The 13,420-nt window shown below is 36.7% G+C and overlaps 1 long non-coding RNA gene across 1 annotated transcript; it reads left to right on the forward strand.

The window, feature by feature from the left end:
* The first annotated feature begins 634 nt into the window (after positions 1-634).
* LOC149749222 (uncharacterized) lies at positions 635-13,057 on the forward strand. The gene is made up of 2 exons (XR_016393395.1): positions 635-970; positions 5,825-13,057. It is a non-coding gene; the product is annotated as an uncharacterized LOC149749222 (long non-coding RNA).
* The last annotated feature ends 363 nt before the right edge of the window (positions 13,058-13,420 follow it).

Consider the following 13,420-nt stretch of genomic DNA (forward strand, 5'->3'; position numbering starts at 1 on the left):
CAAGTTAATTAACACATTCATCACCTCACACAGTTACCGGTTTTTGCCTTTTTTTTTTTTTTTGGTGTAGTGAGTAAAGTTACATTTTAAAATGTATTGTTTATAAACTATATTGTTTGCCTCGGTTGTGTTACCATTTCAAGCTTCCTTCCCATGATATTTCTCTTCAAGTTATTATGTAGATGTAAATAACTATGATTTAATTAATTAACTCGTGAAATCAAATTATAATTTTATAATGAATTTTTTATCCTCATCTACATGTTTTATTTAGGTTCATGTTTAATAAAAATCTCCCAAGAAATATATATTGTAACATCATAATGTTTACTCATCATGATAAATTTACTAGCATCCATACATTTATTCTCTACATCTGTGTCTCCATTTCTGCTTTGTAAATAAGATCGTCTATACCAATTTTTTCAGACTCCACATATATGTGTTAATATACGATACTTATTTTTCTCTTTCTGACTTACTTCACTCTGTATGACAGTCTCTAGGTCCATCCACATCTCTACAAATGACCCAAGTTAATTCTTTTTTTATGGCTAGTAATATTCCATTGTATATATGTACCACATCTTCTTTATCCATTCCTCTGTTGAGGGGCATTTAGGTTGTTTCCATGTCCTGGATATTGTAAGTAGTGCTGCAATGAACACTGGGGTGCATGTGTCTTTTTGAATTATGGTTTTCTCTGGGCATATGCCCAGTAGTGGGATCGCTGAGTCACATGGTAGTTCTATTTTTAGTTGTTTTTTTTGTTTTGTTTTGTTTTTTGTGGTACGCGGGCCTCTCACTGCTGTGGCCTCTCCCGTTGCAGAGCACAGGCTCCGGACGTGCAGGCTCAGCGGCCATATCTCACAGGCCCAGCTGCTCCGCAGCATGTGGGATCCTCCTGGACCGGGGCACGAACCCGTGTCCCCTGCATCGGCAGGTGGACTCTCAACCGCTGTGCCACCAGGTAAGCCCTATTTTAGTTTTTTAAAGAACCTCCATACTGTTTTGCATAGTGGCTGTATCAATTTACATTCCCACCAACAGTGCAAACGGTTCCCTTTCTCCATGCCCTCTCCAGCTTTTGTTGTTTGTAGATTTTGTGATGGTGGCCATTCTGACCTGTGTGAGGTGATATCTCATTGTAGTTTTAATATGCATTTCTCTAATAATTAGATATGTTGAGCATTTTTTCATGTGTTTGTTGGCCATCCGTATGTCTTCTTTAGAGAAATGTCTATTTAGGTCTTCCGCCCATTTCTTGATTGGGTTGTTTGATTTTTTGATATTGAGCTACATGAGCAGTCTGTATATTTTGGAGATTAATCTTTTGTCAGTTGCTTCATTTGCAAATATTTTCTCCCATTCTGAGGGTTGTCTTTTCATCTTGTTTATGGTTTCCTTTGCTGTGCAAAAGCTTTTAAGTTTCATTAGGTCCCATTTGTTTATTTTTGTTTTTATTGTCATTACTCTAGGAGGTGGGTCAAAAAAGATCTTGCTGCGATTTGTGTCAAAGTGTGTTCTGATATGTATATATATATATGTATAGCTGATTCTGTTTGCTGTAGAGTAGAAACTAACACAGCATTGTAAAGCAACCATATTCCAATAAAAATTTAAAAACAAGTAAATATAAAGCAACAACAGAAAAATAAACCTATATCAAACATTCAAGGAAGAAACAATAATTCTACACAAACTCTTCCAGAATATAGGAGTATGAACACTTCTTGATTCATTTTATGAAGTCAGAATTACCCTTTTTTTAACAAAACCAAAAACATTACAAGAAAAGAAAACTATAGGCTGATATTTCTCATGAACATAGATGCAAAAATCCTCAACAACATATCAAATTAAATTCAACAACTTAAAAAAATATTATGATACCAAATTGAGTGGGATTTATCCTGGGAATGCAAGTCTGGTTCAACATTCAAAATCAGTGTTATCAATATATCAGTAAACTAAAGAAGAAAATCCATATGATTGTATTTATACAGAAGAGGTATTTGACAAAATTCAACATCCATTTGTGTTAAAACCCCTGATGAACTAGGAATAATTTATTGTTTTCAACCCAATAGAGAATCAACCAAGAGAATAGGGCTAACATAATATTTAATTGTGAAAGACTGAATTCTTTCCATCTAAGGTTAGGAAAGAGGAAAGTATGCTTACTCTCACCATCACTCTTATTTAACATCATACTGGAGGTCCTAATTAGTGCAGTAAGACAAATGAAGAAGGAAGTAAATAATAAACAAATACCATACAGAATGGAGAGAAAGGAATAGACCTCTATCTATTCACAGTTGACATTACTGTCTATGAAGAATCTACAAAGAATCAACAATAAGGTGTTAGAACTAAAATGTGAGTTTAGCAAGGCACCGGATGCAAAGTCAAAATACAAAAATCAGTTGCATTTGTACATACTAAAAATGAACAATTTGAAAATGAACTGAAAACCTAGAAGAGTTTATCTAATGACTGGCCACTCATTAATTTAGTAAAGTTAACTTATTTTTCCTTGTACATGAAGTCATTAAGAAGTTTGGTCAGGATTTGGCATGAATTTTCATAGCCTCCCAAAGAAAATCACTTATTCATTGGGTTGGGCTTCTCATGTTTCAGCATACCCTTAGTCTTATTTCAAATCTCTGATGACACAGTGACAACTCAGCTGTTGTTATATGTGACACAGATTGACAGGAACTATTATTTTCAACAATAGATCTGAAACAGCTTTGGTTGAATTCAAATAAATTGTGGACAGAAAAGACTTGTGTTCTGCATCGTGGCATCTTATCACCCCAAAGCATACGTTTAATAAGTTATGAGGAAGGGACATAAAATGAAAGATTTCCTGAACAGGACTGTTGAAGGTGACAGTTAAAGAGAAATTTAGATTTCTTGGAACCGAACATGCCACTATGCATTTCATTAAAACTGTCTGTCTTTTTGAATTTCTTATAGAGTGACCCTATTATGCAAGTAAAATATAGATGTGGTCTGGATATGGTTCAACTTTTGTTTACTTTTAACTTAAATGTTAAATTTTCTTTAAATCACTGACTTGAAACATGGCGAGTTCCTGTCTCCTTATATAGATTTTTCAGCCTATGTTTTGCAAGGTGCATTAAAAAAAATTTACTAGCATCTTGTATAAAACATTTTAATTTTTATAAAAACAAATTAAAATATACATATGACTTTTTAAATGAAACAATACAGGAAGGCTAATAAGAACACAAACCCTTCCACCCATACTTCCTGTTCTAATTTCCTCTTTTCAGAGGCCACAATGTTTAACCCTTTGGGGTTTCAGTTCCTCTTATGATTATAATTAATTTGAATTCTATTCCTTTTATATTTAATTTATTCATAATTCATTATAATATTTGGCTAAATATAATTCTTTATAAAACAACTTTTAAAGACTACATCTTAATTATACCTTATTCCTTATACTTTACACTTTATATTTACTTATTCAATTCAACTGAGTAAAATTTTATTGCTAGATATAAATTCCCTAAATGTAACAGCATCAATGAGCAGGTGGCATTTACGTGAGTTTCCTTATAGATAGTTGGCCTTTGCTAAATATCTGCAGTTGGTCCTTAATCATGTCTGACTCATAAATGGAATGATGGAAACATGTCTGAATCAGACGGATTCTATCTGCAACGTTCCCTGCACCAGCCACAGTTACAGGGGCTATGACCAGCCACTATCGCCTAGCCTCTTTTATGCGGCCAGCCCCACAACTCACATGTGTCCTTGAGTCTCCAAGACTCTGCTGATGCACCATTGAACATCCCTGACACTGATTTGCAATCTGCATAATGACTGGAGTTGGTGTCAGTGAGAGGGGCTGAACTGGGATGGAGATCCCTTGGGCCCCTGCTGTAGGAGTCACTCTTGTAGATTTCTCATGAAGGCGGGGAGGTGTGTCTCATGAAACTGAGTCTTGTCAATGCAGATTTATTTTGAAAAAATAGTCTCATTTAATGGTAGTGACTTAAACTGGTATTTTTATAGTCCACGCTAGATTTTTTTTTTCTTTAGTAATTGCCAATTTCTTATAATACCTGAATCAGTTGCAGTGGTGTAATTTGCTAATACATTTTCCTTCAATAGAATTGGAAGGGTGAGCTAATGGGGCCAGAGGGTGTGCAGAAATGGTACCTAATTATAAAATAATGGAAAACAGTCTGCATAATGAAATTACCTCATAAACAGAACGATCACAACCGAGATGATTCAGTAATTAATGATTACATCAAGTAAATTAACTCGTTTGTATCTCAACCCTACATAAATGATGTGAGAAAGTATAATACCTTAACTATGTAAACAGTTAATAAATATGGAAGACATTATAAATTCACAGAATTGAAAGCCCACACAGCTATAGAATTAATTACTTTTGTGTGCTTTAGGTGTTTTGGAAACTAAGCATTAATTTTCTGGCTTTGACTCAAATCAAGACCACCCTGTAGGAAAGTTTAATTCCTCAGTGAGTACCTATTTATCATTTAGTGGAATGTTTGGCAACTAAGCCACCAAAACAACATATGCAAATGAATGTTTACTAATGATTGAATAAAAGCATGCTCTATTTCTGAATGTGCTTAATTCAAGAGTAATGTAAAAATACAAAGACTTTTTTATTTAAAACAGGCTACCTTAATTAAGATGCAGGATTAATCTTCAAAATACTAAGCTGTTCACAATTTTGGCAATTTGACAATCTGGCAAACATTTCTTTGAAAATGTGAGCGACAAGTACAATATTAGTCTAGTTAGATCAAACCTAAATATATGATTATTTAAACATTTTCAAATAAACATTTAAAACTTTATTTATCTTATAAATAATTGTCCTGGAGAAAGTGCTATGTTATAAGACCTTTATCATGTAATTTAAAATGTGAATTTGTAGTAGTCTTGTGGTTATTTGGTCTGGAAGGGGACAGATATTTGTGAAAGAATGTTCTGACAGACTAAAACAAAACCTTAGCATTTAAATTTTAGGACCAAAGAAATCATTACATCTAAGGCAACAGTATATCTGATTTGATAGAATGTGATATAGTTAAAAAATTATTTGTGTGGTGTGGTTTGAGACTACAAATTCTTCCTTATTCAAAAATCCATGAACTACATGTATCATTTTATTTTCAAAATGGATGGTTTACTTGTAAAGAAATTCTTCGGTTCTTTATTAGAAATATATCTAAATTTTATTTCTTGCCCAAGGGCATGAAATTCTGCAAACATTTTCATTTATTAATAGTTGTGAACACCTGGGCATTTATAGACATTACTGATATTTTTACATGTAAAAATTTAGAATAAATGTTGGATATAAGAGAAGGATTTTTAACTTTAAAATTTATTTGTATTTCATAAGACCATAGGTTCCACAAGAGTCAATGTTTTGCTGTTTTGGTTTGTTTACCTTAAATAAAATATGATTTTTCTATTTAAAACATCTGAAAAATATATTCTCAAATATCAACTAGTTCTTGAAATATATCTGAATAGTTATGAGTGTAAATTAACCCAAATATCAGGATTCCATTTCCTTTAAAACAGATGATTTTTTTTTTTCCTTTTTGGTAAAGGGATGGAAAATTGTGGGTTTATTCTTGGGAGCATGAATCCAAAACATATTAAACCAAACTTTATTTTCCCTTGAAAAATAATTCTGTCCTAATTACCACGTGTGCATTGTTTATTGCCTTTAAAGAATGACTTAACATGATTAATAAGCAAGCACCTGAGAAAGAATACTCTTATTTTCTTCCAGAAAAGAGAGGTTCTGTGTATGAGACCACCCCAAAGGCCAGCACTACACTGGACGATAGTCCTAAAATAAAGTCTTCACTCACAGTTAGGGAAAGAAACCTTCAAAAATGTATTGAGGTAGAGCTTCAAGAGTAAGACGTGGAGATCACCTTCCTTCCCACAAATACATCAGAAATACATCTACATGTGGAACAACTCCTACAGAACTCCTACCGAACGCTGGCAGAAGACCTCAGACCTCCCAAAAGGCAAGAAACTCCCCAGGTACCTGGGTAGGGTAAAAGAAAAAAGAAAAAACAGAGACAAAGAATAGGGACAGGACCTGCACCAGTGGGAGGGAGCTGTGAAGGAGGAAAGGTTTCCACACACTGCAAGCCCCTTCCCGGGCGGACACTGCGGGTGGTGGAGGGGGGGAAGCTTCAGAGCCGTGGAGGAGAGCACAGCAACAGGGATGCAGAGGGCAAAGCAGAGAGATTCCCGCACAGAGGGTCGGTGTGGACCAGCACTCACCAGCCTGAGAGGCTTGTCTGCTCACTCGCCGGGGTGGGTGGGGCTGGGAGCTGAGGCTCAGGCTTCGGAGGTCGGATCGCAGGGAGAGGACTGGGGTTGGCGGCGTGAACACAGCCTGAAGGGGCTAGTGCGCCACAGCTAGCCGGGAGGGAGAGGAAAAGTCTGGAGCTGCCTAAGAGGCAAGAGACTTTTTCTTGCCTCTTTGTTTCCCGGTGCGTGAGGAGAGGGGATTCAGAGCACCGCTTAAAGGAGCTCCAGAGATGGACGTGAGCCGCGGCTATCAGCGTGGACACCAGAGACGGGCATGAGATGCTAAGGCTGCTGCTGCAGCCACCAAGAAGCCTGTGTGCAAGCACAGGTCACCACCCACACCTCCCCTCCCGGGAGCCTGTGCAGCCAGCCACTTTCAGCGTCCTGTGATCCAGGGACAACTTACCCGGGAGAACACACGGCGCGCCGCAGGCTGGTGCAATGGCACGCTGGCCTCTGCTGCTGCAGGCTCGCCCCACATCCGTACCCCTCCCGCACCCCGGCCTGAGTGAGCCAGAGCCCCCTAATCAGCTGCTACTTTAACCCCCTCCTGTCGGGGCAAAGAAGAGACGCCAGAGGGTGACCTACACGCAGAGGCGGGGCCAAATCCAAAGCTGAATCCCAGGAACTGTGCGAACAAAGAAGAGAAAGGGAAATTTCTTCATACAGCCTCAGGAGCAGCGGATTAAATCCCCACAAACAACTTGATGTACCCTGCATCTGTGGAATACATGAATAGACAACGAATCATCCCAAATTGAGGAGGTGGACTTTGAGAGCAACGATATATATATATTTCTCTTTTTCTCTTTTTGTGAGTGTGTATGCGAATGCTTCTGTGTGTGATTTTGTCTGTATAGCTTTGCTTTTACCATTTGTCCTAGGGTTCTTTCTGTCCATTGGTGGATTTGTTTTTTGGTTTGGTTGTTCATTCTTTCTTTCTTTTTTTAAATCACTTAAAAATTTTTTTAAATAATTATTTGTTGTTTTTTATTTTAATAACTTTTAATCTTATTTTATTTAATCTTTTTCTTTCTTTCTTTCTTTCTTTTTTCTCCCTTTTATTCTGAGCCGCGTGGATGACAGGATCTTGGTACTCCAGCCAGGCATCAGGGCTGGGCCTCTGAGGTGGGAGAGCCAAGTTCAGGACATTGGTCCACAAGAGACCTCCCAGCTCCACGGAATACAAAACAGTGAAAATCTCTCAGAGGTCTCAAACTCAACGCCAAGACCCAGCTCCACTCAACAACCAGCAAGCTACAGAGCAGAACACCCTATGCCAAACAACTAGCAAGACAGGAACACAAACCCACCCATTAGCAGAGAGGCTGCCTAAAATCATAATAAGGTCACAGACACCTCAAAACACACCACCAGACGTGGATCTGCCCAACAGAAAGACAAGATCCAGCCTCATCCACCAGAAAATAGGCACTAGTCCTTTCCACCAGGAAGCCTACATAACCCACTGAACCAACCTTAGCCACTGGAGGCAGACACCAAAAACAACGGGAACTATGAACCTGCAGCCTGTGAAAAGGAGATCCCAAAACACAGTGAGTTAAGCAAAATGAGAAGACAGACAAACACACAGCAGATGAAGGAGCAAGGTAAAAACCCACTAGACCTAACAAATGAAGAGGAAATAGGCAGTCTACCTGAAAAGTAATTCAGAATAATGATAGTGAAGATGATCCAAAATCTTGGATATAGAATTGGAGAAAATACAAGAAACATTTAACAAGGACCTAGAAGAACTAAAGAGCAAACAATGATGAACAACACAATAAAGGAAATTAAAAATCCTCTAGAAGGGATCAATAGCAGAATAACTGAGGCAGAAGAACTGATAAGTGACCTGGAAGATAAAATAGTGGAAATAACTACTGCACAGCAGAATAAAGGAAAAAGAATGAAAAGGATTGAGGACAGTCTCAGAGACCTCTGGGACAATATTAAATGCACCAACGTTAGAATTATAGGGATCCCAGAAGAAGAAGAGAAAAAGAAAGGGACTGAGAAAATATTTGAAGAGATTATAGTTGAAAACTTCCCTAATATGGGAAAGGAAATAGTTAATCAAGTCCAGGAAGCACAGAGAGTCCCATACAGGGTAAATACAAGGAGAAACACCCAAGACACATCAAACTATCAAAAATAAAATACAAAGAAAAAATATTAAAAGCTGCAAGGGAAAAACAACAAAAAACATAAAAAGCAATCCCCATAAGGTTAAAAGCTGATCTTTCAGCAGAAACTCTGTAAGCCAGAAGGGAGTGGCAGGACATATTTAAAGTGATGAAAGGGAAAAACCTACAACCAAGATTACTCGACCCAGCACGGATCTCATTCAGATTAGATGGAGAAATTAAAAACTTTACAGACAAGCAAAAGCTAAGAGAATTCAGCACCACCAAACCAGCTTTACAACAAATGCTAAAGGAGCTTCCCTAGGCAGGAAACACAAGAGAAGGAAAAGACCTACAATAGCAAACCCAAAACAATTAAGAAAATGGTAATAGGAACACACATATCGATAATTACCTTAAATGTAAAAGGACTAAATGCTCCAACCAAAAGACATAGACTAGCTGAATGGATACAAAAAGAAGACCTGTATATATGCTGTCTACAACAGACCCACTTCAGACCTAGGGACACATACAGACTGAAAGTGAGGGGATGGAAAAAGATATTCCATGCAAATGGAAATCAAAAGAAAGCTGCAGTAGCAATTCTCATATCAGACAAAATAGAGTTTAAAACAAAGACTATTACAAAAGACAAAGAAGGACACTACATAATGATCAAGGGATCAATCCAAGAAGAAGATATAACAATTGTAAATATTTATGCACCCAACATAGGAGCACCTCACTACGAAAGGCAAACACTAACAGCCGTAAAAGGGGAAATCAACAGTAGCACAATCATAACAGGGGACTTTAACACCCCACTTTCATCAATGGACAGATCACCCAAAACGAAAATAAATAAGGAAACACAAGCCTTAAATGATACATTAAACAGGATGGACTTAATTTATAGGATATTCCATCCAAAAACAACACAATACACTTTATTCTCAGTGCTCATGGAACATTCTCCAGGATAGAGCATATCTTGGGTCACAAATCAAGCCTTGATAAATTTAAGAAAATTGAAATCATATCAAGTATCTTTTCAGGCCACAACGCTATGAGACTAGATATCAGTTACAGGAAAAAATCTGTAAAAAATACAAACACATGGAGGCTAAACAATACACTACTTAATAACCAAGAGATCACTGGAGAAATCAAAGAGGAAATCAAAAAATATCAAGAAACAAATGACAATGAAAACACGACAACCCAAAACCTATGGGATGCAGCAAAAGCAGTTCTAAGAGGGAAGTTTATAGCAATACAATCCTACCTTAAGAAGCAAGAAACATCTCAAATAAACAACCTAACCTTACACCTAAAGCAATTAGAGAAAGAAGAACAAAAAAACCCAAAGTTAGCAGAAGGGAAGAAATCAGAAAGATCAGATCATAAATAAATGAAAAAGAAATGAAGGAAATGATAGCAAAGATCAATAAAACTAACAGCTGGTTCTTCGAGAAGATAAAATTGATAAACCATTAGCCGACTCATCAAGAAAAAAGGGAGAAGGCTCAAATCAATAGAATTAGAAATGAAAAAGGAGAAGTAACAACTGACACTGCAGAAATACAAAGGATCATGAGAGATTACTACAAGCAACTCTATGCCAATAAAATGGACAACCTGGAAGAAATGGACAAATTCTTAGAAATGCACAACCTTCTGAAACTGAACCAGGAAGAAATAGAAAATATGAACAGACCAGTCACAAGCACTGAAATTGAAACTGTGATTAAAAATCTTCCAAGAAACAAAAGCCCAGGACCAGATTGCTTCACAGGCAAATTCTATGAAACATTTAGAGAAGAGCTGAAACATATCCTTCTCAAACTCTTCCAAAATATACAGAGGGAGGAACACTCCCAATCTCATTTTATGAGGCCACCATCACCCTGATACCAAAATCAGACAAAGATGTCACAAAGAATGAAAACTACAGACCAATATCACTGATGAACATAGATGCAAAAATCCTCAAAATACTAGCAAAGAGAATCCAACACCATATTAAAAGGATCATACACCATGATCAAGTGGGTTTTATCTCAGGAATGCAGGGATTCTTCAATATATGCAAATCAATCAATGTGATACACCATAATAACAAATTGAAAGATAAAAACCATATGATCATCTCAATAGATGCAGAGAAATCTTTTGACAAAATTCAACAACCATTTATGGTAAAATCCTCTAGAAAGTAGGTATAGAGGAAACTTACCTCAGCATAATAAAGGCCATATATGACAAACCCACAGGCAACATCATTGTCGATGGTGAAAAACTGAAAGCATTTCCACTAAGATCAGGAACAAGACAAGGTTGCCTACTCTCACCACTATTATTCAACATAATTTTGGAAGTTTTAGCCATAGCATTCAGAGAAGAAAAAGAAATAAAAGGAATCCAAATGGGAAAAGAAGAAATAAAGCTGTCAGTGTTTGCAAATGACATGATACTATAGATAGAGAATCCTAAAGATGCTACCAGAGAAATACTAGAGCTAATCAATGAATTTGGTAAAGTTTCAGGATACAAAATTAATGCACAGAAATCTCTTGCATTCCTATACACTAATGATGAAAAATCTGAAAATTAAATTAAGAAAACACTCCCATTTACCATTGCAACAGAAAGAATAATATACCTAGGAAAAAACCTACCCAAGGAGAGAAAGGACCTGTATGCAGAAAATTATATGACACTGATGAAAGAAATTAAAGATGATACAAATAGATGGAGAGATATACTATGTTCTTGGATTGGAAGAATCAACATTGTGAAAATGAGTATACTACCCGAAGCAGTCTACAGATTCAATGTAATCCCTATCAAACTACCAGTGGCATTATTTACAGAATTAGAACAAAAACTTTCACAATTTTTATGGAAAAACAAAAGATTCCGAATAGCCAAAGCAATCTTGAGAAAGAAAAATGGAGCTGGAGGAATCAGGCTCCCTGACTTCAGACTATACTACAAAGCTACAGTAATCAAGACAGTATGGTACTGGTGCAAAAACAGAAATATAGATCAATGGAACAGGATAGAAAGCCCAGAGATAAACCCATGCACATATAGTCACCTTATCTTTGATAAAGGAGGCAAGACTATACAATGGAGAAAAGACAGCTCTTCAATAAGTGGTGCTGGGAAAACTGGAGTGCTACATGTAAAAGAATGAAATTAGAACATTCCCTAACACCATACACAAAAATAAACTCAAAATGGATTAAAGACCTAAATGTAAGGCCAGACATTATCAAACTCTTAGAGGAAAACATAGGCAGAAGAATCTATGACATAAATCACAGCAAGATACTTTTGACCCACCTCCTACAGAAATGGAAATAAAAACAAAAATAAACAAATGAGACCTAATGAAACTTAAAAGCTTTTGCACAGCAAAGGAAACCATAAACAAGACGAAAAGACAACCCTCAGAATGGGAGAAAATATTTGCAAATAATGCAACTGACAGAGGATTTATGTACAAAATTTACAAGCAGCTCATGCAGCTCAATATCAAAAAAACAAACAACCCAATCCAAAAATGGGCAGAAGACCTACATAGACATTTCTCCAAAGAAGATATACAGATTGACAACAAACACATGAAAGAATGCTCAACATGATTAATCATTAGAGAAATGCAATTCAATCCTACAATCTGATATCATCTCACACCGGTCAGAATGGCCATCATCAAAAAATTTACAAACAATAAGCTGGAGAGGGTGTGGAGAAAATGGAACCCTAATACACTGTTTGTGAGAATGTAAATTGTTACAGCCACTATGGAGAACAGTATGAAGGTTCCTTAAAAAACTAAAAATAGAACTACCATATAACCCAGCAGTCCCACTACTGGGCATATACCCTGAGAAAACCATAATTCAAAAAGAGTCATGTACCACAATGTTCATTGCAGTTCCATTTACAATAGCCAGGATATGGAAGCAACCTAAGTGTCCATTGACAGATGAATGGATAAAGAAGATGTGGCACATACATATGATGGAATATTACTCAGCCATAAAAAGAAACGAAATTGAGTTATTTGTAGTGAGATGGATGGACCTGGAGTCTGTCATACAATATGAAGTAAGTCAGGAAGAGAAAAACAAATACTGTATGCTAACACTTATATATGGAATGTAAAAAAGAATTAAAAAGGTCATGAAGAAACTAGGGGCAAGATGGGAATAAAGACGCAGACCTACTAGAGAATGGCCTTGAAGACACGGGGAGGGGGAAGGGTAGCTGGGACAAAGTGAGAGAGTGGTAGTGTATATATGGTCTTATATACACTACCAAATGTAAAATAGATAGCTAGTGGGAAGCAGTCGCATAGCACAGGGAGATCAGCTCGGTGCTTTGTGACCAGCTAGAAGGGTGGGACAGGGAGGGTGGGAGGGAGGGAGACGCAAGAGGGAAGAGATATGGGGATATATGTATATGTATATCTGATTCACTTTGTTATAAAGCAGAAACTAACACACCGTTGTAAAGCAATTATACTCCAATAAAAATGTAAAAAAAATGTATTGATCTTGTGAGGTATGGATATTGGTTTATTATCTCCTAGCGGGAGAATGAGATAATATTTCTGAAATTCAGTGTTACATCCTATAAGTTTGTAATTCAGCCTTATCTCATTTCTTTTAAAACTAGGATTTTCCTCTTTCTTCATCTCTGCTGGAACATAGTGGATTTCTCAATTCCTTTTGTGCTCTTCTATTCATATAGATGAATGTCTATTTTTATTTTTTGTATAGTTTCTTCTAAGTACTTCCTCTCTTTGATTGCCTATGTGACATTTTCCTCCAGTCTTTGAACCCATTTGATCAATTATTTTTGTGAAAAGGAAGTTTCTTCTGTGAAACATAAGAAAGAGCTATATTTGAGCC

This window comes from Delphinapterus leucas, chromosome 5 (genome assembly GCF_059928025.1).
Source record: "Delphinapterus leucas isolate spDelLeu-1000000601 "Yukka" chromosome 5, BTC_Dleu_Yukka2, whole genome shotgun sequence".
NCBI classification, from domain to species: Eukaryota; Metazoa; Chordata; class Mammalia; order Artiodactyla; family Monodontidae; genus Delphinapterus; species Delphinapterus leucas.